The following is a 25,806-nucleotide window of genomic DNA, read 5'->3' as shown; positions in this document are numbered from 1 at the left end:
CTATGAAGAAACGGCGAAAAGACGACAAATGACTAAAACGTGCTGACAAGTAGGCGAAAGGATGATGAACGAAAGAGACGAAGACGAAAGAGAGAGAGAGAGAGAGAGAGAGAGAGAGAGAGAGAGAGAGAGAGAGAAGTGAATAACGGGATCTATTTTTTGATTCAAAATTAACATTGTCTTGAAACATTCAAAAGCAGTAAAAAGATTTAAAATAGGATGATCCGACCAAATGATATGACTAGAAAACATCATCTGCTTGACAACTGGGGACATTCTTTTGGGACGATTCAAATATGACGTCCACCAAATTTCTGCTTTTTAGACCCCCCCTCTCCCCTCTGTCCGATTGTGACACAACCCCCCCCCCATCCTTTGGTCGTCACAAAAACTCAAAATAAAAATGAAAAGCGTGTTGAAAATAAAAAGTGGTTTATAAAAAAGCTTAACCTTTTAAGAGTTAATGTATGATTAAAAAACATATAGAAAATAACAATTAATTAAAAGCAATAACTGCGAAGAAGGGCTCTAACAACATTCAATTGCAAACTGTTACAAATCAATGAAGAAATGAAGCTTTGGTTTCATTTGAAGTAGCATGGCTCCACTTCAAAACAAGCTTCAATCTGCGTCGGAGAAGCTGGTTTCACTACATCGTGACGATAGCTTTTAGAGTTCATTGTACTTTTCTATCCAATATTTAGTTAAAGCTAGAAACTGATTGCAAATGAACTGAAATTGATGTGTAAATTGATCCTTCAATGTAACGCGTGGTTAACATTGACAAATTGTGCCTGACTTTCAAGCGCCGTCAGCTGGAGCAATAAGTTCGAAAATCGAGATAAATCAATGAGTGATGAATAACTGAGAAACATATTTTAGCTGCCTTTTGATAAAAATGCAATTTTTTTCGACGGATGTCACATTTGCCTATACCCCCTCCCCCCCTTTGTCACAACCTGTCACAAAATTGACACCCCCCTCCCCCCATAAGCAATGGACGTCATTATTGAATGATCCCTTTGCCTAAAATTGGACATAAATTTGATTTGAATTGGACTTGAGATTAGACTTTGAAATTAGATTTGAAATTGGAATTCAAATTGTACTTGAAATTGGGCTTCAATCAGAGTGTGAAGTTGACAGAGTATAAAATTGACCATATAATTGGAATTTAAAACTCAAATTGGGCTTAAAATCGGACATGCAATTGAACTTAAGATTGAACTTGTCATTGGAAATCGAATAAGGCTTTAATTTGAACTAATTAGAACTTGTAGTCTTACTCCAAACCGGGCATGTACACGAAATCAGACGCGAAACTTCAGTTGGCACTTATTTTCCGTCTTATTTTCTCACACGTTTCTGTTTCGTTTTTCTTCTTCCAATTCCGTTTTTTCGGTTTTTGCTTTCTCTCTCCATCTGTTTTTCTTCTTTTCTTTCGTTTTCCTTTGTTTCTGTCCGAGAAAACGGCTTGTTTCATTGTTTCGCTTTACTTCGTTTCTTAGTGCATTTTTCTTTATGTTTTGTTATTTTCCGTTTTCAGACTTTTCTCTTCTCTTCATTTCTTTTTTTTTCGTTTTCAGCTATCGTGTTTTCTCTTTTTATCCTCTTTCTATTCTGCGTTCGTTTGTTCCGTTTTCTCCGTTTTGAAACCCCGATTTTACGCCTGTTCTGTCATTTTATTCTATTTTGGCTCCATGTTTTCTCTTTCTTCTACGGTTTTCCTTTTTTATTTCCCGTTTTTCGTCTTTTTTCTTCCGTCTTACCTACTTTGGTTCGTTTCTTCTATTTTTATTGTCTTCTTTTTTGTTCCATTTTCCCGTTTTTTGTCCCGTATTTTTTTCTAATAACCCGTTTGTCCTTTTTTCCCGTTTTTATTGTTTCCTCGATCGGTTTTCTTTTCGTTCGGTCATTATTATTTTTTTATTGTTCCAAGGTCAAATATCCCCATACAATTTCTTCGCGATCGTCTTGTTTCACAAGCAGGGACGACAGTTATATACACCATCTGTTGACTGTGCTTTCGATTACTTTATTTTTAGAAAAAAAAGTAACGAAGCCGCCTCGTCCCAACAGGTCGAAGATTCTTTACGACGTTCAGACTTATACTGATTTGATATCTGTGCTTGGGAAGTACTCCAGAAAAAGTGATGAAGTCCTCTCGTCCCAACAAGATTTCTTAGGACGGGGCGACAAAACTAGTCCAATTTGATGTCTTGAAAGTGAAGAGTTATAAAAAGTGAGCAACCAACTGCACTGAACTGCAAGAGAACTTATTCAAAACTAATTTCATATATGAAAAAGGGGTTGACGAAATATTCACCCAGAAAAAAATAACCATAACACGATGATAAAAATTATGGTAACAGTAGAATGCAAAATACAGTAAAAACAATAAAATTTTTCGTCCGGAAAGATAACCAAACTATCAAACTTATTGTTGTCGACCATAACTTTCATGGTTTTCAGAGCCATAAAAATGACGGGTTGTTAAGTATCTTAACAATAAAAAAATCTAGTTTTTTGCGAACAAAAATTTTCATTTACAGTAAAAGTTATCTTCCTTTTATGGTAATTTTTTTAGGCAAAAATACAAAATATAATTAAAAAATGGCAGCAAATTTATGATGAAATATGGCCAATTCTGTAGCATAAAGTAAGGAACAAAAATATCAATAAAATTCAAATTCAAATTCAATTCAATTCAAATTCAAATTTTATTGATATTTTTGGTTCTGTACACTACAAAATTCAATGTATATTTTTTTACGGGTTAACAATAAAAAATTTTAGATTTTCGCGAACAAAAATTTTCATTTACAGTAAAAGTCGTCAAAATATAATTAAAACAGGCAGAAAATTTATGATGAAATATGGCCAATTCTATTGCTTAAAATAACAAACAAAAATATGAATGAAATTGGAATTTGAAACAGTTTTACCATAAATTACCATAAGTTTCTATGTCCGCAATAAAAAGTGCTGGAAACGCATTGTACCTACCAGGTTTGATTTGCTCTTTTTACTTTATTTTTGTTCTTTTGACTACAGCGTCTCAGTCAAACGAAATTTGAAACAGTGATCCATAGGCCAATTGTAGATTTGATTATTATCTACAATATTGTTGAAGAAAGTATAGTTTTATCTTTTATATATTATATTTATATTTATATTTATATTTATATTTATATTTATATTTATATTTATATTTATATTTATATTTATATTTATATTTATATTTATATTTATATTTATATTTATATTTATATTTATATTTATATTTATATTTATATTTATATTTATATTTATATTTATATTTATATTTATATTTATATTTATATTTATATTTATATTTATATTTATATTTATATTTATATTTATATTTATATTTATATTTATATTTATATTTATATTTATATTTATATTTATATTTATATTTATATTTATATTTATATTTATATTTATATTTATATTTATATTTATATTTATATTTATATTTATATTTATATTTATATTTATATTTATATTTATATTTATATTTATATTTATATTTATATTTATATTTATATTTATATTTATATTTATATTTATATTTATATTTATATTTATATTTATATTTATATTTATATTTATATTTATATTCATATTTATATTTATATTTATATTTATTTTTATATTTATATTTATATTTATATTTATATTTATATTTATATTTATATTTATATTTATATTTATATTTATATTTATATTTATATTTATATTTATATTTATATTTATATTTATATTTATATTTATATTTATATTTATATTTATATTTATATTTATATTTATATTTATATTTATATTTATATTTATATTTATATTTATATTTATATTTATATTTATATTTATATTTATATTTATATTTATATTTATATTTATATTTATATTTATATTTATATTTATATTTATATTTATATTTATATTTATATTTATATTTATATTTATATTTATATTTATATTTATATTTATATTTATATTTATATTTATATTTATATTTATATTTATATTTATATTTATATTTATATTTATATTTATATTTATATTTATATTTATATTTATATTTATATTTATATTTATATTTCACTTTTTTCCAATTCTTTCAACCCTGGTTTCTACTACAAAATTTAATGTAATTTTTTTATGGGTTGCTGTCGAGTGTGAACTAAGTGATAAATAGAGTATCAAAAAGAACTATTGATGTGCAGAGGACGTTAACTAATTGGTGATATTTTAACTGTCATAATTTCAACTCGTTGTTTGTATATTAGTTGAAAGGCAATTCTATTTTAAATCAACTTGTAACGGCACATGATGCTATATACCAACTATTTGCAAGAAAATTGACGAATATGCACCAGTGGTAAATTATAATCTAGTAATTATAATCTAGACAAATATTTTTGGGCAAAATCCTTTAACCAGTTAACATTCGTTTCAAGTCAGTTTCCTAGGGTTAGTGCTATAAGTCACACAAAAAAAATAAAATTTTTAAATGGATAAAACTGATATACAGAGCACGGGCGTTTAGGAAATTTAAACTTATCTTCTTGTATCAAATTTTAAGGAATGTTTTTTTTTTATAGTTTAGTCATGTTTACTTAAATTAGTATTTACAGTTCTAGACTAGCTTTTAGCGAATTGTTGTCTATTAGATTACTACAATTATTTATAAAGCAGATGTAATTTGTAACTAAACATAATATTTTGTTCTTGCTTATTTTCGACATTCTATTGAGCACTGGTTGTTTCGAAATCATTTATTACAAAACAGTAAAATAAAAATTTGCGTGATAAGTATTTACAAATTGACAAGCTCTGTCGAATTAAACCTGCATTCGCAGTCTCACGTGAGCCCCTCGTTCGTGCCCCTATGAAGGTCTGTATATGTTTTTCGTTCCCAGCTTTGGTTTTTTTCTCTTTTTATATTCTCTCTGTCTTGTTTTTTGTGTTCGTTTGGCCGTTTTCTTCTCTGTATTCGTTTTTACGGCATTTCTGTCTTTTTTATGTTTTTAACTCCCTTTTTTCCCTTTCCTCTACGGGTTTTCTATTTTTGTTTCTCATTTTTTCTTCTCTTCCGTTTCACTTTTTTATTTCTTTACCCTATTTTTCGTATGTTTTTCCTTATGTTTGTCCCTTTTTCTCGTTTTTTGTTCCATATTTTTCCTTTTGACCTCTTTTGACCCGTCCCGATCTCGACCCGTTTGAGAAACGGAAAATTTTATCGTTTCCTCTATGGATTCTCTCTCTCTCTCCCTCTCCCTCTCTCTCTCTCTCTCTCTCTCTCTCTCTCTCTCCAATATTTGTCACGTTTTCCTTTGTGCTCCGTGTTTTGATTTTTCTCCTTCTGTCTCATTTTCCTTCACTAGCTTCTTTTCTGAAGGCCAGCAACAGACAGACTACCGCTAGAGATCCATCGGTAATACATCTGATAGATATGCTACGAAAATTGTATACTAATAAACTAACATTTTCATAAGAAACTGTTTGCTCTACGTTGTTTAGTTCATGTGATATGTATTTTTGAATCACGTCGATAACTCTGGAACTGTGCTCGAAAAAAATTGACAGCCCTGCATGATGCATCGCCTTCAAAACGCATTCAGCGCATACATTTTTACCCCTGGTAGTATGCTTTTATCTGTCAGCCCATGGGCATACTACTGAGCTGCTGACAGTGTTTCTCTATCTCAGTTTTCTACCCTTCAAAACAATTCATTCATGAATTGCAGTGCTGAATGATTGCTCGACTAGCTTGTCAGTCAACATTCTCGCACTGATATTTTCGTGCTCAAAGTTTAGTTTTTTAAACTGCCTGCTTTTTAAAAACAGCCAAAACCTGGCGGAAGGCAATTAAATAAAATTTCGGAGCAATATTTACGTTTATCGTAATTTCAATTAATTGAATGCTTCACATTTGATTTCCTTCCAACTTTCTTAGCAAGCACAATGCAAAAGTAAATCTTTCAACCTTTTGCGAAAGGTTTATTCTTGGAAAATCCCGCTTATCTTCAAATCGTTCGAATCCTAAACCATCAAAGGCAGCTTCCACTCGACGGCACACGATGCTTTGTAATGAATTATTTCCCAAAACAGAGAGCTGTGTTCGGTCATCATCGAAGAATAATATTAAGAAGAAGAAGAAGCTTCAAACCGATCATCTGCTTCAATGACCGACGCTATCTGTGCTGTGAGTCTGTGACACGACCAGGTGCTAATCACTTCATAACACTTAACACCTTAGCACCCTTGGAGCCGTTAGTTGCTGTAAACGGTTGGTTGAAACTCGTGCAGCAGCATCCAGCTTCCAATTGAATCGCGAACATGCGAACATACAAGTTTGGCCTAGCTACGATTGGTGTTACTCAAGCGAGTATTATCGTGAATCAAAGGATTGACAGTGTGGCGAAGAGATGCCACGAGTCTCCGGCCGAGTCGTCCTTTACTCCCGTATCAAGCTGCAGCTGGCTGCAGGCATTAGCAGCTACAGTACTTGGTAGGGCAATTAAATTATGCCGGAATAATCTTCTGTTTGAGGTTTTGCAAACCCAGTCCTGCGGATCCTTCTTCTGCTTGATGCTCCCATCCGGTGTGCCGGATTGCCTTCTAATCCCTTCGTTTCGGTCTGATTCCGAAGCGGTGTAAAATGGTAATGACGGTGGTAATTTGGCTGCCAAAAGTGGGAGGCATTTGCCTGCAAACCGTTTTTCGACGATTCGACGGCGACGACGACGACGCCGAGTGGCGGGCGATAATTATGTAAAATACGCAACCAACCACCCCCGTCCTACGCGATGCTGTTTCAGCTGCACGAAGAAATCCATGCCTTCGCCACCGTTAAGATTTTAATTTCAGATAGACGATAATTCGGTCCTTTTTACCTTTCTTCTGTTTTGGAATGGTAAACGAATGGGAATCTTTGCGTAACTTTTTTTTCCGGAGGCTCAATTGTTATTTTTCGCTTTGACTGATGGTTTACTGTTTCGGTAAACTAGGAGTTTGTTTTGGTTTATGAGATATTGAATAGAAAAATAAGGCTTATACAAATTTGAAAAAAAGTTTATGTCACCCCCCCCTTCAAAAATTTTCGAAATTTGAAGGGGCAAAAAATAAAGTGCAATAATGTTGCATTCGTTAATGGTAAGCAGATTTTTACAATTCAATGAGTTTACATCTCTAAATTACCCAATTCGTGCAAAGTTGAAGTAATTATCCCGTTAGGCTCGATCAAATATCCTACACCATCTTAGCTTTCAGATTCCTGCTACAGGTCACAGGCGACTATTGTGCTTAACCTTTAAGTTCCGCTGCCGAAAATTGGGGTGCTTGGAATTAGACTTTTGGCTCCATTTACTTTAAATTTTGTTCCATTTTAATTCAACTTGTTTCAAAAGAACCGAATTAGATTGAAGCATCAATCAACTAAACAATGTATTAGTGAAATTTGCTACCACTTTTGACGGAGATATTCCGAATTGCTATGGGATTATATTTTGCTGTCATAGGTAGTAGATAAGATTAAAATAGAAATACAACTAATTACACATCAGGAACATCAGCTTTCGGTGCTTTCGGGGTTCCAAATTGATCGTTTTATTCCGTAGTGTCCATGTACCTACCCTAATTTTGGATGTAAGGGACGAAAAACTTAAAGATACAATTTTTTACCATGCATTGGACGCATGCAGAAAGGATGTCACTGAACTGTTCGATACTTTTCTGACTATTGTCATGTTGTGATTATCATTGGGACCAACGGTGGCCCGACCATTACATCAAATCAAATCATGTTAAGTTATATTGCTTTTTTATTGAGCTTTATCTGCTTCTGCTTTAAAAATGGAGTTTAGTATGGAAATGTACGAAAGTGGAATTAAATTGGAATAACACTTTCATTGCTAGGCAGTCGAAACAGTTTATCTTTCCAAATATTTCAATGATTCGCAAAATCCTAGAGCTTTCGAAGAAAGATCTAAACATTTATACTGATCTTAGAACAGGACATTGTCCAAACCGCTATCATCTGAAGCTTATGGGGAAACTGCAAGGTGATATATGTCGATTCTGTGGCACAGAAAAAAAGACTCGGAACGTCTGTTATGCCGATGTCCGGCATTTTTCAATTAAGGTCCTTCGACAGAGGGCTGTTAGAAGCCCTGATATTTGGAAAACAACTCCCGGCGCAGTATTGCACGTCATCCGAAGTGCAGCACTGGACTGGACAAATGCTATTAGTCTAACAATGACAATCGCTTCTGATAGTGGTGCGTTTGCATCCTTAATATATCAAAGATAAACACGTTATTGTTGAGAACCAGCATCAGTTGAGGAATAGGCTGGTACTCATATGACTAAAAGGTTGACCAAGAAACAAGCGGTTTCAAATGCGAATGGTGTGAAAGATTTTTTTCTTAAAAAATGTCGGTAGCATAGCACATGCGTTCCAAGTAAAAAAGTTATAGGGACCTAAATTGCCATTTTTACGAGAAGATTAGATTCCGATACTATTTCGTGGTTACCGAGTTCTGAACTAGTAAGTGGCACAGAATTGGATTATTCTAAAATACAAGGTAACTATCCGAGTGACATGCAAGTAAAAATCAAAATCCAAATGAAGGTTAAGTTACACGTTTATGGCTCTGTAAGGTGATCCTGTAGCACTCCACTATTTTCAAGTTGATTCATCTCTGCCAGAATACTTACTTTATGTGCTTGGATCAAAAAATTTTGAAAGTTGTTTTGATTTGAACTAAATTTAAGTACTGTACAACTTTTTTGTATTAAACTTGTATTAATCTGGAAAAATAAACACTGGTTTCTTCTCCTTTGTTTAGTTATTGAAGGTTTGATGTTATTTTTTTTTTCTTGCCCCCCCTTGAACAATATTTCGAGACCAGGACATAAACTTTTTTCCAAATTTGTATAAGCCTAATTGAGTTTTATGAGGTAATGATATTATTTTCTCTGACCATTTAGAGTATTGTAGTCATATTCAGTTTACATCAAGCACAGTTTTCACATTGGAGTTTTTGAATAAGAAGAAAATAAGAATAAGAGAGAAAATACATCAACTTTTGTCTTTGTAATAAAAAAACTTTCTGGCACACTCGCTTACGCGATTACGCGATGATACAATTAACATTACCAATCCCAATCCTGACCCCATTCTCAATTCCTCCAATTCCGTTTCACAATTTCAATCCTAATCCCAATCCCAAATCCGTCCTGTCGACAAGTGGAAGCAATTCTTCGAAGCACACGTCAATGGCAAAGTTGCAGAAGCAGGCGGAACGGAAGTTAACCTTGAGAGTGGACCCATGGAAGATAGCAATGTCCCCGCACCTGATCTCCAAGAAGTCGAACGAGAAATCGGGTTGCTAAAGACCAACAAAGCCACCGGCAATGACCGCCAACCGAGCAGAGCTTTATAAATATGGCCGAGAAACGTTTACAACGCAGGATTCGGGAGCAGTAAAAGCTACCGGTGAAATGAAAGGAATAAGTTCATAACTCATAGTGTCATAACTACAAAAAGGATGATCGATTTGACTGTCACAACAATCGTGACAAAACGCTGGTAAATACCACTTATTAGGCATTCTCCTCTAATTCTGTCTCGCCGCGCTGTCCGGTTACCGATAGCACAGATCTTGTAGAAATGTCGGGAGTAGAACACATCTTTATCGACTTCAATGCAGCGTACGATACAGTCGATCAAGAGCTCTGGTAGAATACGGTGTTCCGGAGGAACTGATTCGACTGATAAGGGCCACATTTGAGTAAGTGATGTGTTTCGTGCGTATCTCTGGGACACTCTTGAGTCTATTTGGAAGCTTCGCTGATGAATTTAACATCATAGCCAAGAACTTTGCGATGGCGGACGTAATCTACGCTAGACTGAAAGCAAAGTCTAGGAGGATTGGGCCAAAAATAAATGCGTCGAAGACCAAATACATGGAAGGAAGAGGCTCAAAGGAGTCAAACGCGTGCTCCCCACGAACGGTAACCATTGACGCACGATGACGAACTAGAAGTGTATTTATGATCGTTGGTGTCCAGGGACAACAACACTAGTAAATTTAGGCGACAAATCGATCCTACTTTGTCCTTTACAAAACGCTACAATCTGAAGCATATGCCGCCGTACGCAGTTTGTCTGCTACAAAATCATGTATAATATTCTCTTTAGACCAGTTTTTCTACGGACTTGGAGATGTGACGCTGTTCACGGAGGACATACGCGCGTACCGTGTTCGAGCGGAAGGTGCTACGGACATTAAGGACTGGTGGAGTATAAACTGAAAATGGAAACTGGCTCGGAGGGTCGGATAACGTGCAAAATGGCTCGACCAGGTTGAAAACGTCTTGCGACTTCTGAGACGCCTAGGAAACTGGCCACGAGTTGCTCAAGATCGAGTTGAATGGAGGCAAATACTTAAAGCAACGCAAGCCACATGGGTGATTCAGTTTCCTTGTCGAAATAAAAAACGCCACAGAATGGGAGGGAAGACAGTATCTTAACGGAAAAAAGAGGAAAAAAGTAAATAGGACAAAAACGAGAAGACTGGACAAAAAAAGAAAAGAAAAAAAGGTAAAAAAACAAGGAAAATGAGTTATAAAATGGATAGAAAAGGAGAAAAAACGGGAAAGAAAAGGAGGCAAAGGGAAAAAGGAAATATGAGAGCAGAAGAATGAGAGAAAAAATGAAAACGGAATGCAAAAGGAAACGGAACAGAACAAAAGGGCGTGACAGAAAATGGGGATATAATAAGAGGACGAACGGAACAGCCTTAAACAAAGAAAAAGAAGAAGTTCAAAAAAAGGAAAAAAACGGAAAAAGGAACGAAACTGAAAATAACATAAACAGAAAAGAGAAGAGGAAAAATGAGGGAAAAATCAGGATAGAAAAACAGAGAAATAGTAAACAGTGGACAGAACCAAGGAAAACCGAGAAAAAAGGAGAGAAAACGAGATAAACAGAGGGGCGACGGAACCGAAAAAGAAAAAAAACGTGAAAGAAAAGGTGAAAAAAACGATAGAGAAAAAGATGGAAAGGGAGGAAAGGGAAAACCAAACGAAACACAAGAAACCAAAAGAAAAGAGAATAACGAGAATAAAAGGTGAAAAATAAAAGAAAATACAGGATATAGATAAAGAAAAAAAACGGAGAGCAAAGGGAAAGAAAAGAACACAATTAACGTTATTATTAACGAACAGAACTTAAAGAAAAACGAGACATCTGCAAAAGGAAAAACAGAACAGACGAAGACGAGAAACAAAAAGGAGCAAGGATAAAAAGAGATAGAAATATACGAAAGCTGGAAACGATCATAGGAAAATTAATTAATATAGAAAGTTTATATGGAAGAAAATTGAGAGCGAAACCAAAAAAAAAACGGTATAGAAAAGGAGATAAAGCGAAACATAAACTGGAAAAATGGGACTGGAAAAGAGAAAAAACGAAACGAGAAAGGGGTAAAACTTGAATAAGACAAAAAATGTCAATTCTAATTGTAAGTAAACTTCGTATCGTTCGTGTTCAAGTCCAATTTCAAGTGTACACTGAAGTCGCTTTTTACGCGACTATTTTTACGCGAATTTCGGAATTTTAGCGGTTTTTTACGCGAATTTCGGAATTTACGCGGTTTTTTACGCAATTTTCGGAATTTACGCGGTCTTTTACGCGAATTTCGGAATTTACGCGGGACGTATCCTTTGCGTAAAAAGCGACTTCAGTGTAATTTAATTCCAATCACAAGCCAAATTTAAACTCTGAGGAACGTGAGAATAAGTGTATATTCCTCCATAACTCCGGAACGCTTAGACGGTTCTTCATCAAACTTGGCACACCTGCTTTTGGAGATAAAAGAATCAGCGTAGGGAGAGGCGGTCTCTCACAAATCAAGAGCAATATGGGAAACGGGCCTATATGCAAATGAGAGATTCTCTTCGTGTTTCCTCTCTTCCGCTTATCACGGCGATGCAAATGCACTTAAACGGATTAACTCTGCATGAAACGGTTGCTGGCGTTATTTGCTAGCTATTGGTAACGAAAAATTGCATTGGTAAGCATTCATGTCGCCATGGTAAACGCAAGAGAAAGGACACAAAGAGAATCCCTCATTTACATATAGGCCCATTTCATATGTTGTGCGAGAAATGGGAAAGAAGATTCAAATGCGTAAAGGTGTGCGTTTCTCTTGCAAGAGGGTAGCCATTGACAAGGGGGAGGGTCAAAAACGTAAAACAGGCTTTGTCTCGCCGAGGGATTACCGGCAAGATGACAGACTTACAATTCGCTAGGGGACAACAGGAGAGGGAAGCCAACAAAGGGTAAACATATTCATATGAAGAAAAAGGGTTTTGATTCTTGCATTATGAGAATTTACAGATAATTACAATTACAGATGTTTACTTATTTTGATCGAAGTTTTTAGGCGAAATAAAATACAAATTTTAAAATTCCAGTTTGTCCAGACGTTTCGAGCTACTCACTGGTTTTCGCGTATCATCTGCGGACGCGTAGACTAAACCGACGGAAGCCAGTGAGTAGTACGAAACGTCCGTAAAACTATCATATTTCATCGAAAAGTGTCGATTAAAATAGGCAAACATTATATTGCGGCAATGATCTTAATACAACAATAACAGATGTATAAGTGGGTGAGAGATAATGGGACCCCGAGTAAGAAGGGGCAATCAGCTGGTACCATAATAAAACCAGTGGTAATGATTTTACCACAATAAAAGCTTTATAAAATTCTGCAAAACTAAGCGACTGTAGAATTGTTACTTGGAATGTGGGGTCATTTTCACAGTTCATAAGCAATTCGAAATAGAATAGGCACCTGCACATTTCATGAAGTAGCACTCAGCTCTTCGGTCGTACCATATTGGAAACTCAGACAGTTTGATCCTTACATCCCTTCTTGTAGCGTTGTAGAACCTCTCGTTAAATAGAGGCTGCACAACAAAATGGTCCACATCATCTTGCGTGTCTCGGCAATCCTTCAGCACCTCGTTTTGAGTTTTTTTCGAAAATTTCAATTACAAATTACAAAATTTAAATAATCTTTTGAAAATTACTAGTGCGACAAAGCGAATGGAACGCCTTCGTCTTAAGAATTACTGAGTAAATGTATATACACAGTAGTACATTTTGTCACCGACGTTTTCGCACAAGACTTCAATTTTGATTATCGTGAATTGTTACTTTATACGATACTAGATGACGAAGTTTGTCGGCTTCGTATTGCCACAAATTAACCTGTGTTGTACATAAATCATGAATCTCTGATGATCTTTGTCACAATCTCGAGTTTTGCAAGCCCCCCAGTGGGCGGCGCTTCCGTGATACTCCTGCCAACTGCTCAGCGGGAAGGATGGGGAAGGGAAACGGTATTAAAACGAGTAGAAACGGGTGTGCGTCGCGGCGCTTGCCAAATACAATGAGTGTTTCCGTCGCAAACAGAAACCGCCGGCCACAAACCACTAATCCGGGTAATATCACAGCTAATAATGTTGCCAAGACTCCTAGATCGAGATTATACGAAGGTCACAAGGCGAACGAAAGCTGAACGACCAGGACTAAAACTCCTTTCAAGTTCGACCACGAAATTTAACAGCAAAGCGGAGATAAAATGGTAGAGTAATATCGCTGTGGTTAAAAATCGGGATTTTACATCTAACTTAACGGTTTATTTCCCTTCTCCCAACAATGTTCACTTAAATCTAACTACTTGCGCATAACTAAGGCTGGTGTTTGGTTTTATCCTCGACTTGTGTTCCTTTTGGAGACGATAACTTCACCGTACACACCACATCTGGTGCTGGTACGTTCAACGTGGCCTCGGACACGGCCAAAAGATGGTATGTAGTCTCGGTTTCGTTCCGTAACACTAAAACCGACAGCTGGACTACCAATTGCCTTGGAGTACGGCTTGCAGACAACGGTTGATCTACTCGCAGCAGGGCTTTTGCTGCTGGTACGGTAGACGTGGACTCGGCTATGGAACCTGGCTGGCGATGTCTCACGATAAAACCGACGGCAATAGCCACCGATTCTGGATGCGCGCTGCACCGAACGCAGAATTGTAAAACGGGTAATCCGGGTACGGGTGTCCATACTAATTCCGTCTGTGGAAGAAAGTCCAAGAACAAAAGGTCCCTCGAGGACCTATTCGAGGGATATTAGCCTTTTTACACACAGCCTTAACTTTCCTACACCAGCCTTAATCTACCGTTACACATTTTAAAATTTGCTTATAACTATTTTTACCTTTTGTTTTCTTGTATATTTTCACTGGTAGTTTTACAATCTTTTTATTCACGTCTGTTTCTTTGTTACGTGTTCGTGGATTGTTCATTTTAACCATTTTTGTTGTATAATTGTTTGGCACTAGAATATAAGTTTTACAATAGACTATTTATTATTCACAATACACTTTTTTTTACGACTTGACAATTACCTAGTATTGTCCTTTCTATACACCACAAACGACATAATCTTAATTTTATCTATCAATAACAAAATAAACTGTTTTTAAGTTAAAACAAGTACGATCCTCGCGCACTGATCGTTAAGTTTTCCAAACAACAAATCATCTGCTGTTTATCGAGCCTAGCCCTTTTATAATTTCGGTCAGTTAAAAATTGGAATCTTTTAAAGACTTCCAATTTTTAACGATCTTTTGTCCTGGCAACAATTATTTATTGGATAATACCCTAGGTTTTGAATACCTTGGTTGTATTCCTAGTGGTATCTGTGAGCAACCCTGTAGGGGGGATCCCTCCGTCTAACGTGGACGTGGAGGGTTATCACACTTGCAGAGGAATCTTCTGATTGTATTAGAAAAGGCTTTCCCGAGCGAATTGCCCCTCCGTCCCAGACGTGAGACGCCAGACGTGGAGGGATATAACTCACTCAGTCGATCGCATCACCGTTTCTCTTGCAGATTAGTGAGAAAGCTTTCCGCCGTGAGCGACTCGTCCGTCCCAGTCGCAATGCGACAGACTTGGAGGAATATCGCTCACCTCGTTGACAGCTTTCTCAAACCTGTTTAGTTATGCCCGAGAGAGTTTTCTCAAGTGAGTGACTCGTCCGTCCCGGTCGCAAAGCGAGAGACTTGGAGGAATATCACCCACTCAGTAGACAGCTTACTCAGGCCGTTTTAGATATGACTGAACCAGCTTTCCCGTGAGAGTGACCGCTCCACCCGAAGGTTTGGAGCGCTATCAGTCAAACAGTCGACAGCTTGCTCAGAGATGGACTTAGGAAATTGGATTGGGATTTATGAGCAGATTGAAAAAAGGATTTTAAATTGGCAGAGCTAATTTTATATAAAATATGTAACCAACGGTTACATCCGACGGCGGGTCACCGGCAACACTCGCGACCGTCTCGTCCTGAATGATCTAGTGTTACTGTAGATAGTTTTTGTGGTCTTGTATTGACTAATGTTTTATGGAAGAGTCTCGAATTTCTCGAGTTCGATTACTTTTTGAGTTTCGCGAAAATTTCTGTTTTATTTGTATGAGAATCCATATCCCCCTACCACAGGGGTGAGAGGTCTCTAACTATCGTAAAATAAATTCAAGACTCCAAAATCTCCCACATGCCAAATTTGGTTCCATTTGCTTGATTAGTTCTCAAGTTATAAGGAAATTTGAATTTCATTTGTATGGGAGCTTCCCTCTTAAAAGGGGAAGGGGTCGGAATTCAGCATATAAAAAATTTCTGCCATCTAAAACTCCCACATGCCAAATTTGGTTCCATTTGATTGATTAGTTCTCGAGATAAGAGGAAATTTGCATTTCATTTGTATGGAAGCCCACCCTCTTAAAGGGGAGATGGGCCATAACTCGCTTTCTAAAGAAGAGAGGGATCTCAATTCACCATAGCAAAAAATCTTGCGTCCAAAACCACTTACATGTCAAATTTGGTTCCATTTGCTTGATTAGTTCTCGAGTTATGAGGAAATTTGTTTTTCATTTGTATACGAACCCCCCCTCTTAAAGTGGGGAGGGGTCCTAATTCACCATAGAAAATGTTCTTGTCTACAAAAACACCCACTTGCTAAATTTGGTTGCATTTGCTTGATTAGTTCTAGAGTTATGAGGCAATTTGTATTTCGTTTGTATGAGAGCCCCCCCTCTTAAAAAGGTAAGGGGTCCTAATTCATCATAGAAAAAATGGTTGCCTCCAAAAACACCCACATGCCAAATAAGGTTCCATTTGCTTGATTAGTTCTCGAATTATGAGGAAATTTGTATTTTATTTGTGTAGTAGAACCCCCTCTTAAAGTTGGGAGGGGTCCTAATTCACCATAGAAAATATTCTTGCCCTCGAAAACTTTTACATGCAAAATTTTGTTCCATTTGCTTGATTAGTTCTCAAGTTATGAGTAAATTTGTATTTCATTTGTACAGGAGCCCCCCCTCCCAAAGTGGGGAGGGGATCCAATTCATCATAGAAAAAATTTTTGTCTCCAAAAACACCCACGTGCCAAATTTGGTTCCATTTGCTTGATTAATTCTCGAGTTATGAGGAAATTTGTATTTCATTTTTATGGGATCCCCCCCTCATAAAACGGGGAGGGGTCCCAATTCATCATAGAAAAAAATTTTGTCTCCGAAAACACGCACGTTCCAAATTTGGTTCCATTTGCTTAATTACTTCTCGAGTTATGAGGAAATTTGTATTTCTTTGGTACAGGAGCCCCCCCCCCTCTTAAAGTGGGAAGGGGTCCTAATTCACTATAGAAAATATTCTTGCCCTCGAAAACCTTCACATGCCAAATTTGGTTCCATTTGCTTGATTAGTTCTCGAGTTATGAGAAAATTTGTATGGAAGCACCCCCTCTTAAAGGGGAGAGGAGTTATAATTCCCCTTATAAAGAGGGGAGGGGTCTCAATTTACCATAGAATAAATTCTTGTCACCGAAAATACCCACATGCCAAATTTTGTTCTATTTGCTTGATTAGTTCTCGAGTTATGCAGAAATTTGTCCCCTCTTAGTGAGGGGAAGGGTCTCTAACCATAACTGAAACCTTTCCTGGCCCCAAAAACCTCTACATGCAGATTTTCACGCCGATTGGTTCAGTAGTTTTCGATTCTATAAGGAACATACGGACAGACAGACAGACAGACAGAAATTCTTCTTTATAGGTATAGATTATACTTTCAGGACATCAAGTTGATCTAGGTTCGTTTGATACTATCCGTGACCTATTGGGACGAGGATATTCTGTTACTTTTTATAAATGGATTTATTCTAAATTGCACTAAAGAGATGAGCAAAAAACTTTCGTCACAAGGGGCTGGTAGGTGAAAAGCGTGCATTTTTCGATGGTCACTTTTTGAAAATCTGCTATTTTCTTTAGGTAAATCAATCTCTTAAGCCCGATTAATGCAAATATTTCATAAGTTTATTGAGAAATAACCGAGTTGTGTACAAAACGAAAAGTGCAATTTTTTTTATATACGACCAGGAGAAGCTGCGTGTTTTTCTGAAAATTGAAGCCCTTGTCACAAAATTAGATGAAAAGAAGTGAAAAAAAAATCTGGAGTTCTGATTAGCGAACAAAACAAAACACACGCGTGAGAGAAAAATCAGAAAAATTTTATCACAGCACTGGGGGTGAATCAACTGAATTACTTTTGTTCTGCTCCACTCGTGCCCTGGCAATGATTTTGCACTGGGAAGAGAGAACAAGGATACAGATATACAGTAATGCTTAAATATGTATAGCAGTTAAACATGACCACTGAGCACGCGCCATTGTGTGGCTTTTTATTTCGCACAGCAGCACGTCGTCGTAGGGGAAAAAGAAAAGCTCACGCTGAAACCAGCAACTGTCGGTCTGTCTGCCTGTCTAACTGTCTGTCTGTATGTCCGCCGGTACTGTGGATACGTCGATTAGGGATGTGTTGGGATAAAGCAGCGACTTTTATCTCGGAGAATCAAATCTCGAGGCAGAGCATGTATTTGTGTTCTAAAAGAAACAAAGCACTTCTGTGTGGCAAGAAGAAAGGCAAATGTTATCACCAACAAGACTAGCATCAATCTGCCCGGCAGCTTTGGTGATGCTTTCTTTGCAGACGAGGCGAGATACCCGCATCGCAACACAACACAACATAAGACGTATACGATAGCAAGAATTGGTGTTTTCTTTAACCACATGAAACAACTCTGCTGCTCTGCTCAAGACAACACTGATGGAACTTACAATATCTGTACGAAATGATCCTAAACAAAACTGCGGTAATCCAATCACTCATCCCAAAATCAACCTTTCTGAGTGGTAAACGTAAAACGACAGCCTAGGTGTAGGAATTCATCATCATGAAACCGCTTTCGTTCGTTCATTCTTTCACTGCTCGAACTCGAACTATTGCCGGCAGTCGGTGCGGTGGCAGCACGCGATGTGACATCCGCGACCGCACATGACGGAAGTCGACAAAGTTGACGAAGCCTGCCTGGCTGCCTGCCTGTCTGTCTGTCAGTCTATCTGTTACCCCTCCCTTACGGGCCGGGCGCTGGTACTGGGACTACTACATGGTCGACGATGAGCGCATATTCAAATTCATGGTGGTATCAATTTTATCCATCACGCGGGGGTACAGCTTTTCCCTCAGCAGCAGCAGCATCGCAATGTGCAGTGCACACGATGCACGACGAGAATTAAGGCAAAATTGCAACCCGAGGGCGGTGACGGGGGTGCGTGCCATGATGGTGGTGGTGGTACAAGCTGATTTCGAATGCATGCTTCTGCCTGCGCTGCTGGTGGGATAGGTTTTGGTTGGCAATCTGTGAAGTCTACGCTGGAATTTTGCCCGTTTTTTCTGCGTTTTTCCCCCTATCCGGAGGGTACCTAGTAGACTTCAGGCGAGGGGTTTCGTGTTACATCAACTTGCTCTGAGCGCACGCGGTTTTTACTTTCAACTCATGCCCCTCATGACTCGAAGCCGAAAGATTGCCATTTTTAACATTTTTCGCGTCTGTTGATGGTCTACAAATTGTTTTGCACAAATTGTCTGCACTTTTGGATGGGCCATTTCGGTACAGGTTTGTCGTTTCGAGGCTTCGATGGATCAAATTATCTATTCATATACAGTCGTATGTCATTATGTTACTTATAACATTTTGTGTTACAAATTGGTAATAAACCCATTAAAAAGTAACTACAAAAAATTTCAAGCTTGTGGTTAAAGTCCCTGCGCGAAATAAGCGGTGACTCAAACCAATCCTTCCAGATGACAGTCAAGAAAAGCATCAATAGCGTAGCTGCATCTAACGTTAGAGATACATTAAGGCGTTTTGGTCATTCATTCCGGTTATCACCGTTATGGTGAATCTAAATTATCACATCAAAACGTTATAGAAAATTTGGCTGAGTACCACCGATTTGCTTTCAATTAGATACGAGGCGACACACGCGGTCTATTGCTAGCTTAATAATGAATAGGCTATAAAGGTTTCGCTACTAAACTCTAAACATGATAAGTATCACAAGCGTCATATCCCAACAAACATTTTTGTTGAATAGTAGCTTATTCAACCATTGTACAGCTAATTACCGAGTAACAAGTGCTTGATAAGCTGTTATAGAACAAAAATGTTTGTTGAGATATCAATCGATAAGGTCCCACGAGTTGAGCAATGTTCGTGTGTGTGTCCAAATTGGATATTGGACTATCTAATATAAGCGGGAACAGCGGTAGCTTAACGGAAAAGGCCGTCGGGTACTAAACGAACGATTGTGGGTTGAAATTCCATCTGCTATTGCACTACCAGATATATATGTCTGGTCTATAAATCGTAATTTTCTAGTTCTAGTTCATTCTTCGCACCATACCACAGTGCTCCAAATAACGGAATACGTGATCGTGTGATATTGCACCGAAACGTGAAGTTTTTCGCATATGGGGTAAACTAACCATTAGTGGACCAGTTAGTACTTGAGTAGTTTTCTTCCACGATTTATTTTAAACTGGTAACGCTACCCACGCAACCGATGGCACTTACAATACGAGTAACTTTCGATTAAGCCTAAAAAAAACTATCAATTTGTTGTTGAATCTCTATATTTTGCACATTCTCTAAAACAGAGTGGAATGTCCGTTTTCCTTTAATGGACCTTGTGGTTTACATATAGAGTAAGGAGGGGTAAAAGTGCGATGCGGGTAAAAGTGCGATTCAATGATTTATCGATACAGATTTCGAGTAAATTTTCTACATTGGCATGGATGGGTGACTACTTTGACAGCTTGAATCTAACGTAAACTTTGGTTGCTTACGAAGCATAGTTGCTGAGTTATGTGCAAATGTTATTTTAGGGCGGTTTTGATGTAATTTTTTGTTATACGGCAAATACGATATCAACAGGAGGATATTACTTGTTGAAAATTTGTAGCAGCGTTTTACATCACTCACATATCTGTTTTCAAAATACGGTGAAAATAATTTACAAAATATATTTGGCTTTTCCGTAATTTAATCTAACCCCGTCAAGCGCCTAGCGGGGTAAAAGTTCGATTCACGGACGGGGCAAAAGTACGATTCATGGACGAGGCAAAAATGGATAGCTAATTATATACAGCTTTAGGCACTATATTACAGATACTAGAAATGAAAGATCTGCAGAAAACTGTGTGCTCTACAGATGTTGGCCGAAGAAAAACAATGTGTTTCCACTGATGAAACAAAAAACAAACGTTTGGAAAAGTTTCGTCTAACGATGGCTGCAATACACCAGCGCAAAATAGAAAAGGAGTAAATTGAGAATATCCCTTACCGAAACATGACGCAGATTGAAGATAATATGGTTTTGTTAGCTACTGCTGGGCTAATATCATGGATTCTAGCTTTGAACTTTTGCCCCGCGGTATTCGCACTTTTGCCCCCGCTAGTGGGTTAAAAGTGCGAATCAGCACATGATCAGAAGAAAGAAGAATTTATGTTGCAAAACACTATTACTGCAGACGATTTATAGTTGAATGTGAAGACATTGAGTTACTGTATCATTATAAAATATATTATGTTGTTGTTCTTCTTTATATCTCACGAAAATTGATGACAACTTCAAACATCGCACTTTTGCCCCGCCCTACTCTATAGGAATTCTAGCGTATTTTGCATCGAGAGGGTCCACTAATGGCGACATATTTTGCATTGTTAACCGTATAACGGACCCTCACTTGTTGAAAATGTCGATTTTAAGGCATTAATCGTCAAATGCGGCTAAAATTTTGTTATCTGAACTATGTGGTATGTTTAGTACTTTCCGTTTCATGTCATATATCTTCGGAAATAAGAAGATCAAACTAATAAACCCCGAAACTGTACCTGAGGTCCACTTTCTATAGGTAAAGGGCCCACTATAAGTTAAATGACCCTATAACAAGCCTCTTCTTTTGAGAGAAATCTTTGGGAGATTAATCCCCTTAAAAGTGAGATTCGAAATTTATTTTCTCGTACATTCGAGATACATGTTTGGTACTTTCGGCAAAGTTGTAGTAAATATCGATACAAATAACTTTGTCAAAGACACTATACCTACTTGTATCTCTTCATGGAAATCTTATATATAAGAATGGATTTCTGTCTGTCTGTCTGTCGGGATGTTCCTTATAGAATCGAAAACTATTGAACCAATCCGCGTGAAAGTTTGCATGTAGCGGTTTTTGGGGGCCAGGCAAGGTTCTTATGATGGTTAGAGACCCCTCCCTCCACTAAGAGGGGGGGCTCCCATCCAAATGAAGCACAAATTTCTGCATAATTCGAGAACTAATCAAGCAAATAGAACCAAATTTGGCATGTGGGTGTTTTCGGTGACAAGAATTTATTCTAGGGTAATTTGAGACCCCTCCCCTCTTTAGAAGGGGAATTATGACTTCTCTACCCTTTAAGAGGGGGGGGGGGGGGGGCTTCCATACAAATGAAATACAAATTTCCTCATAACTCGAGAACTAATTAAGCAAATGGAACCAAATTTGGCATGTGAAGGTTTTAGGAGGCAAGAATTTTTTCTACAGTGAATTAGGACCCCTCCCCTCCTTGGGAGGGGTGCGCTCCTATACAAATGAAATACAAATTTCCTCATAACTCGCGAACTAGTCAATCAAATGGAACCATATTTGGCATGTGGGTGTTTTCGGAGAATTTTTTCTATGATTTATTAGGACCCCTTACCTTTTTAGGAGGGGGGGGGGGGCTCCCATACAAATGAAATATAAATTTCCTCATAACTCCATAACTCATCAAGCAAATAGAACCAAATTTAGCATGTGGGTGTTTTTGCAGGCAATTTTTTTTCCATAGTGAATTCAGACCCCTTCCCTCTTTAGGAGGAGAATTATGACCCCTCTTCTCTTTAAGAGGGGGGTTTCTATACAAATGAAATACAAATTTCTCCACAACTCGCGAACTAATCAAACAAATGGAACCAAATTTGGCATGTGGGGATTTTTGGAGGCAAATGGTAGTCCGCGAAGCTCTATATTCCGCGTTATGGTCAATCGAGAAGTGGGGTTCCGCAAAACGGTATGCGGCGAAATGTTATATAATCATGGCGAATATTTTAATGTTATCCGCTTTATTTTATCTGGCTAAGCAATAGGGGGAGTTTTTTTTCTACTTTACTGTGAGGAAAATTTGTATAATAAACACCTCATGAACTCCTCCGGAACTTGTAAAACTCGAGATTGTGACAAAGGTCATCCGAGATTCCCGATTTATGAACAACACAGTTTAATTTGTGGCAATACGTAGTTTGTCGAGTCAGCTAGTTATATATAAAGCGTTATTCGTGGACAAACCCTTTTAAACAGTTTTCAAACCTTGACTTATTCTGGTCAACTTTTACGTGTTCTGAGTGTTCTAGAAAGTTGTTTATCTAGCTAAAAACAACGTTTTTGTAGAACATTATTATACGTTATTTTCTGAATCGGAGATTTTGAGCTTTTTTGGTGAAAAATAGTACTTCTTTGAGCCGGGGTCAGTGCCGGCGTAGTGGTTAGCATTCACGCCTCTCACGCCGTTCAAACCCCAACCCCGCAGAAGTCACGAATGACCCAAGCTGGTTAATGTGACTATAATCTAACAAAAAAAACTTTGAGCTTAAATATTTCTCAAGGTGGCAAATGGTGGCAGCTCAAACAACTCCTACTCAAAAATACATCAACAAACTTTTAAAATAAAGTGTCAATTGTCTGTATCTGTTTGTATCCTCAATAGTTACAGTTGTTTTAGAAATCCATCTCAGTCATGTTTACAGTACAATTAAAATGTACTTCGGATGAAATATACGCCATTTTGTTTACGTTGATAATCTCTAACAAGTTACCATCAATTTTGTTGCAATTTTTAGGGTTATTTTGAAATAATGAACATCTTCATGGAGCCGATTTTAGAATGAAAAATTAGCTCTGATTTTGTTACCAGCTGTGTCAAAGGGATTTGTCTTATATTGAGGTAAAAATAGTCTTATATCGAATTGTCTTATATCGAGGTTATTTTAAAACTAGGTTGTTTTATATCGAGGTATACCTGTATAATGTTAACAAATATTTGAATTATGTTCGGAAAACGTCTCGATTTCTATATCAAATAACGAGTAAGATAGTATAACAAAGGTTTAGTTCACCACTAGGTGGATTAAATTGGGTTTTTTTAGCGCGCAAACAAAAAAAAAGAAAGCTAACCAATAAGCATTACCAATGCCATTCAAATGCAAGCCAATAAGCATTAAATGTCACCTTAAATACTTTGGCAGCTGATTACCGACAAGAAGAATTTGAATAGAATTTTGGATGCCAATTTAATGCAGTTAGGCAGTCAAAAAGCTAGTAAACAGCAACAGCAAATTGTGGTTGGCTAATTGAATGTATATATTTTGTTAAAACAACTAGTTTTCAAAAAACTACATAGTTTCGATGGCGTGTTGATTCCACTCTCCAATAACTGCGATAAAATTTAATGCGCATATGCTGCACAACTACGCAAACTGTTGAAATTATTTCTATTTATTCGATCGAATTTTTTATTATGGTCGTTGTAAACCAAACCGATCTGGATGATGATCGAACAGCAAAACTTCAACTTTTCTGCTCACGGATGTACATTTTCTAGTTAACAAAGTTGTAACTTTTTTACCAGAGCAATATTTATGCTTGATTTCTTTGTAGAACAAAGTGAATAACTTTATTAAACTATGGTGGTGACTGTTAAACATCGAAAACCAAAAACGGTATCATTGCTGCTTTCAGCAGTGCGTGTTGGAATTACTTTAGCTTATAACCTGACTCTTGAAGAGCTTATAAAAACCTTCTGAAGAGGGGTTCACTCGGTCGGAAGGTAGTTTTACAGCGGTCATCAAGAAGAGTACTGATATAACTCATAGTTCCATAGTGGTTTTATGAACTTGGTCATGAAAACCACTCGAGGAACGTAAAGCAAAATTTAAAAAGAAATTAGCAGTCACTAACTTTTCGTCGGAGAGCCCAATTTCGGAAGCAATTTATGGGCCCAAAAGCGTGGTTCTGTCTATTGAAGTGTATTCACTGTATCTTCTTCACTCTAGAGTCGAGTGGAATAAAATAGCAAAACAAATGGGGAATCTTTTTATAATTTCGTTAGAAAACAACTCTGAGATGCTCAATTTATCCGGAAAAATCAAGAAGTTTAAAATTTAGTTTTCTCGAAAAATTTGCTAAAACAACAGTTTATCAATGAATCCATACACTAACCTCTTAGAAGCATTTTTCATTGTTTTGAGTCTGTGTGACGTCCAAGGGGGATCTGAACTGAAACTAAACTAAAACTGAGCTGAAACTAAACTGAAATTGAATAAAAACTGAAACTGAACTGAAACTGAATTGAAACTGAGCTGAAACTAAACTGAAATTGAATAAACACTACAACTAAACTGAAACTGAACTGAAACTAAACTGAAACTGAACTGAAATTGAACTGAAACTAAAGTGAAACTGAACTGAAACTGAATTGAAACTAAAGTGAAACTGAACTGAAACTAAATTGAAAGTGAACTGAAACTGAATTGAACTGAAACTGAACTAAAACTAAACTGAAACTGAACTGAAACTAAACTGAAACTGAACTGGAACTGAACTGAAACTGAACTGAAACTGAACTGAAACTGAACTGAAACTGAACTGAAACTGAACTGAAACTGAACTGAAACTGAACTGAAACTGAATTGAAACTAAAGTGAAACTGAACTGAAACTAAATTGAAAGTGAACTGAAACTGAATTGAACTGAAACTGAACTGAAACTGAACTGAAACTGAACTGAAACTGAACTGAAACTGAACTGAAACTGAACTGAAACTGAACTAAAACTCAACTGAAACTGAACTGAACTGAAACTGAACTGAAACTGAATAGAACTGAACAGAACTGAAACTGAACTGAAACTGAACTGAAACTAAATTGAAACTAAATTGAAACTAAATTGAAACTAAATTGAAACTGAACTGAAACTAAAGTGAAACTGAACTGAAACTAAATTGAAAGTGAACTGAAACTGAACTGAAACTGAACTGAAACTGAACTGAAACTGAACTGAAACTGAACTGTAACTGAACTGAAACTGAACTGAAACTGAACTGAAACTGAACTGAAACTGAACTGAAACTGAACTGAAACTGAACTGAAACTGAACTGAAACTGAACTGAAACAGAACTGAAACTGAACTGAAACTAAAATGAAACTGAACAGAACTGAAACTGAACTGATTGAAC

At 36.7% G+C, this 25,806-nt stretch overlaps 1 protein-coding gene across 1 annotated transcript in view; it reads left to right on the top strand.

Moving 5' to 3' along the window:
• The window catches only part of LOC128732596 (translational regulator orb2), a 414,401-nt gene that overhangs the window by 9,646 nt on the left and 378,949 nt on the right, over window positions 1-25,806 (top strand). The window lies entirely within an intron of this gene.

The sequence above is a fragment of the Sabethes cyaneus genome, chromosome 1, assembly GCF_943734655.1.
Source record: "Sabethes cyaneus chromosome 1, idSabCyanKW18_F2, whole genome shotgun sequence".
Taxonomy (NCBI): domain Eukaryota; kingdom Metazoa; phylum Arthropoda; class Insecta; order Diptera; family Culicidae; genus Sabethes; species Sabethes cyaneus.
This window is presented reverse-complemented; position numbering and strand designations above follow the sequence as displayed.